Raw genomic sequence first — 6,101 nt, forward strand, 5'->3', positions numbered from 1 at the left:
TGCTGAGTCTGTTTCTCCAACCCTTCAGTCTGACTGGGCCATGTGACTTGCTTTGGATCATAGGATCATGAAAACATGGTTAAGCAGAGAATCCAAAAGCACTGACACATTGTGCTTTGCCTTCTCTTTCTGATTTTTGGAACCCTACACCTGCCCTGGACTAGCCTACTTGGTGAGGGCACAAGGCCCTGTTATCCCTGTCTGCCTGGCCAACCCAGAGCTTGCTGACCACCAGACATGTCTGTGAGGCTATCCAAGATATTGTGTTGCATCCTGAACCACCAGCTGAGCACCCACACATGAGTCAATCTGGCTGAGATTAGCCAGGTTGGTCCAGACCCAAGCACAGCCCAGTTCAGTTCAGTTCAGTCGCTCAGTCGTGTTCGATTCTTTGCAACCCCATGAATCGCAGCATGCCAGGCCTCCCTGTCCATCACCAAGTCTTGGAGTTCACTCACACTCACGTCCATCCAGTCGGTGATGCCATCCAGCCATCTCATCCTCTGTCGGCCCCTTCTCCTCCTGCCCCCAATCCCTCCCAGCATCAGAGTCTTTTCCAATGAGTCAACTCTTCGCAGGAGGTGGAAGTGACCCTCAAAATTAAGAGCCAACTAAATGGTTGCTGTTTTAGGTTCCTAAATTACAGGGTGATTTGCTGAACCAGCAAAAGCTCAAATGATAGAATCTATTCCTAGGGTAAATGGGTAGAGGGAGGGTTATATGAGAAACGCAGTGATCAGTCTGTTGAGTGTGTTTCTTAGAGTGAGGCCACTGGGAGCAGGGAAATTAGGGGCCTGAATGAGGCATTGATCACCCCCACGCTCCTCCTTCCCAGTCCTCTCGGGCTGAAGAGAGGGGCAGAGAAACCACCTGGGAGGCCACAGCCCCTGATCCACGTGCCCACATGGCAGGAAGTAGCAAGTAGGAAACCTCATCAAGCCCGGGAGCAGTCAGGGCATTGGAACTCTCCTCCTGCTCGCTGTTAAGCTACATCACAAGGAGGATGGATAGAGGGTGGAGAGAATGAGAAAGCAGAGCAAATGAGGGGAAAATGAGAAATGTGGTTGAAGATGTTTCACTCTTGTACAGGTTGGCTGGATGACAGGGCAGGAGAGTCCCAGCCCTCCCCACCAAGCCTGGCTGCCCTCCCCAAGCAGCCTCTCACCATGGCTGGTCCTGCGTTCGCTGAGGTACTGGGCTGCCATTGTGGTTTGGATTCCTGGGAATAGAGAGACAGAACTATGTTATGTCAGGGAAATGCAGAACAAACCAGAAACATTGACCTCCTGTAAACAACACTTTCTTCATAAACTTGCTGCTCGATCTCTCCTCTATTTCTCAATACTTCTTAATTCTGCTTTCAGTCTCATTTTCAGACTGTCAAGTTTCTTTACACAGATGTTAGTGCTTCAAGTGCTTCCTTGGCACTGGTTCTGGGTGCCCCTCCCGCCTCTATTCAATTATTGCTCTGAATGCCATTTATATGTAGTCTGCAGCCTGGACCCTTCCCAGTGTTACAACCTTTTCTATCCCAGTCAAATTCTCCATTTGGCAATTTTGTGGGCATCTCCAACCGATTTGGATAAAATGAAACCCTGACTTCCATCCCTAGCCTAACTCAAATTTCAGTAAGTGGCATCACAAAATGGCTCATGAAGAACCTCGGGGTCATCTCTGAAACACTTCTTTCCTCACTTGCTCACAGTCCATCACCAAATCCTATAGATTTTAGTTCCCCAAATGAAAAAGTATCCATTTCTCCCCATCTCCATGTGAATCCAATCCTATCATTTGATTGCAATGTAGTAGGCTCCCAAATGATACTGTATCTTCAATCCCTCCTCTACTCAATAGTCAGAGGCCTTTTTAAAATTTATAATCAAAGGATAATTGCTTTACAGCATTGTGTTGGTTTCTACCAAATATCAACATGAATCAGGCATAGGTTTACCATGTTCGCTCCCACTTGAACATCCCTCCCACCTCCCTCCACATCCTGCCCCTCTAGGTTGTTACTGAGCCCCGGTTTGAGGTCCCTGAGTCATACAGCAAATTCCCACTGGCTACCTATTTTACATATGGTAATGTATATTTCCATGTTACTCTCTCTATACATAGTCAGATGTCTTTTTGATATTTGTTTTTTTCTCATTTAGATTTTCTAATGGATTGTTTTTGTTTTTTATTTTTCAAATAGTTGAAAGCCCTTGGAATGATCCCAAAGGCCTTGCACGATCAATTTCTCTCTCTCTCTCTCAAAAAGCTTTAATCATACTGGCCTCCTCAGTGTCCCCTATATCCCCTAAGCTCCCCCCAGCTCCTAGATCTTTGAGGAGCACCTCCCCCTCCCTGGAGCACTCCCACCCCCACCCAATGGCCAACTGGTTTATGCTCAGCCCTGAGGCCTCAGTGTTTTGTTATTTCTCCAGAGGGGGCCTCTCCACCCACATCATCAACCAACAAGACAGGTTTGGTCTGAAGTTTGTTCTAACTACACCCCAGAGTTTCTGTAGAATACATACTATGATAGGAAGTGGTTTGACTTTTTTTTACTGTCTCCTTGTAGACTGCTAGCTTTGTGATGGTGAACTGTCTGTGTCTTGCATACCCCATTATTCCCGAGGAAAAAAGCACAGTATTGGATAAAGCATGGATCTCAAAAACTATTTGTTTAATGAATTAATTGATTAAAAAATACCCCACTGTTTCTTGCCTCCTCTGTGATTGAGCTTTATATCTCGCTTGCATCTGGCTGTGAAAAAACTTATCTTTTACTTATTAAAACCACATTGCTCTTGAAACATTGCATTACATTTTAGATGCTTTCTTTTATCACTACCTACTAAGGTTGGGCAATGGAGAAAGCCATTTGAAGAATTCTTAGCAGAGCAGATTTTAACTAGAACAGGCTGAAAACGCTATTTGCTAAAGATAGAGTCATCTGGTAGGAATGCATCAAATACAAAGTTGAAGCACTTTCTTTTGAAAGTCGATTAGGAATAAGAGTAGGAAATAGCTTCTTATAAACTGGGAACTGATATCACTGAATTTTAAAGAATAAGCTTTGTTCATAAAGTTCATGTTGGTTGTGGGCGTTAGGAGGAGTAAGATACCAGAAATAGGAACATACAAGGTTTGGGTTATTTCTTAAAGTCTGCTGTCCAGTCTGTGGACTCTGCCTCAGCATTCTTTAATGCTGTTCTGTTTATCCTAGTTCAGATATTAAACCAGAGGACTGACCTTGTCTACACACTGACACTGGATGGCTGAATTCTCCTCCTACTGTTTAAGGAACAAGCATCAGTGGGTCCCCTGCTTCTCCTGAATGGTAGATAGTAACATGGGTTGGCATCTCCCTCCTCCTGTCTTCTAAAAGCTTCTTTTCCCCAACTCGGGGTGAGGCCCAGGAAGAAACTGTCCCTGAGGAGGCAGGTCCAAAGGGGCAGCTCTGAGCAGAGAGTTAACTGGGTAACAGACTCACTGGTCCTGCTCTGCGTGCTGGTTTTGCAACAGGGGAAGTGCTGAGCTGTGCCTCTTACATCTCCTCGAGCTCTTCTCAACACCAGCTTCCCACAGAATGAATTCTGTCTGCTTGGTCAATGCTAACCCTGAAAACTTCAAGTTTTCTTATAAATTCTATGAATGGTGAGAGGAATCATTTGTTTGTACAAGTATCCTCCGAGCCATCACCATGGAAAGAGGCATCAATTTGTAGGGCTCAGCCTTCAAAACAGATTGCAGCCTAAAATCATCAAAAACAGCAAACAGAAACCCAATGAGAAATATATTCTGAGAGCAAGTTTGCAAGGAGATTTAAGATACAGATCCAGGGGAGGAGTCCCCGTCCATCAAATCACACATTTCCCTCCCTCCCTCTCACCCCCACAAACACACCTCTTTCCTTACCTAGAAAATCTGGGGTCTGCTCCCTTCTCTTACTTTGAAGACAAGGCTGAACCAGGAGGTGATGCAAAGCTATTAAAAGGAGGAGACAGGAAGTGAGGGAGGAGCCATCCAAACTCACCCAAAAGACCTGCTGCCCCTGTGATCATCCAGGAGAGTTAGAACTCTTTGCAAAGATGAAACTGTTTTATGTGGTTCCGTATGGTTGCCCTGAGCCACATGGGTTATTGAGCTCATGAAATGTAAGAAGTGTAATTGAAGAACTGAATTTTAAATTTTATTCCAAATTGTCTAATTGAAAGTTACATTTGAATGGCCACACCTGCCTAGTCACTACCATACTAGGCCATGCAGAGATTACAAAAGGGAGGGAAACAAGATGGGTCATGCTGTGAAAGTCGAGAAAAAACTACTGGGTCAAAACCAGAGTGCTGACGCTCAGAGTGTGGCCAAGATGGCAGGGTAGGAAGACCCTGAGCACAACCCCTCCTATGGGCATGCCAGAATTATAAGCATCTAGAAAATAACTATGATCTAAGAACTAGTAGAAAAGATTTTCCACATCTAAAGGTAAAAAGAAGGAACCACAACAAGACAGATAGGAGGGAGTAAGGTCAAGACCTGCATCCCTAGGTAGGTGACTCACAAATGGGAAGATAATCACAACAACAGAGGTTTTCCCCAAGGAGCAAGGGATTGGGCCCCACTTCAGGCTCCCTGGAGGGGGGGTGTCCTGCACTAGAAAGGTGAGCCCCCCAAATATCTGACTTTGTTGTGTCATTGCTAAGTTGTGTCTGGCTCTTTGTGACCCCATGGATGGTAGCCCGCCAGGCTCCTCTGTCCATGGGATTCTCCAGGCAAGAATCCTGGAGTGCGTAACCATTCCCTTCTCCAGGGGATCTTCCTGACCCAGGGATTGAATACACGTGTTCTGCATTGCAGGCAGATTCTTTATGACTGAGCCACCTGAGAAGCCCCAAAACATGTGACTTTGAAGGCTACAGGGCCTATGCATGGGAGAGCGAGAAGGCATGGAAGCAGAGACCCCACTCTCAAAGGGCATGGACAAAATCTCTCATGCTCTGAGACCCAGTGCAGAAGCAGTGATATGACAGAAGCTTGAGGGAGACCCACTTGCTGATCTTGGAGAGCTGCCCAGAGAGGCAGGAGGCAATTGTATATATATATATATTTTTTCAGGGATTGGAAGAATCAATATTGTGGAAATGTCTGTAACGATACTGTTCCATACTATCCAATGTAATCTACAGACTCAATGCAATTTCTATCAAATAACCAGTGGCACTTCTCACAGAATTAAAACACAAAATTTTACTATTTGTATGGGAACACAAATGACCCTGGATAGCTAAAACAATCTTGCCAATAAAATGAACATGGAAGAAGAGGACAAATTCTTAGAAATGTACAATCTCCCAACAGTGAACCAGGAAAAAATCAAATATATTAATAGACCAATAACCAGTTCTATAGTCTCCCTATTGGGAAATCTAACCAGGTCTCCCACTTGACAGGTGGGGATACTGGTAAAGAATCCACCCACAATGCAGGAGACCAGGGTTGAGAAGATCCCCTGGAGAAGGAAATGGCTACCCACTACAGTATTCTGGCCTGGAGAATTCCTTGGACTGTATAGTCCATGGGTTCACAAGGACTCGGACACAACTGAGTGACTTTCACTTTCACAATAACTAATCATGAAACTGAATGTGTTATTCAGACCAAGAAACAAAGTCCAGGACCAGATGGCTTAACAAGTGAATTCTATCAAACATTTATGAAAATGTTAGCAGCTATCCTCCTCAAATGATTTTTAAAAATTGCCGAGGAAGAAATACTTCCGAACTCATTGTATGAGGCCAGCATCACTCTGATATCAAAATCAGAAAAGATAACACACAAAAAGAAAAGTATAGGCCAATATCACTGATGAACATATATGCAAATGTCCTCAACAAAATATCAACAAACCATGCTGGGCTTTCACTCTAGAGTCACCTTCTGCACCTCCTAGATGGTGCTTGCATGCCACTCCCCTGCCCTGCCTGGCTGGGCCCTCCTCTTCCAGGGACCAGGCAATGGGTGGGCAAGGGGTCGATGGGTTAAAGGGACACTGGCCTGGAGGTGGGCTGCCTCTGCCCACACCACCTTATCCCCTCAGTCCCGCCATGGTGGAA

This window comes from Bison bison, unplaced genomic scaffold (genome assembly GCF_000754665.1).
Source record: "Bison bison bison isolate TAMUID 2011002044 unplaced genomic scaffold, Bison_UMD1.0 scf7180017849476, whole genome shotgun sequence".
NCBI lineage: Eukaryota > Metazoa > Chordata > Mammalia > Artiodactyla > Bovidae > Bison > Bison bison.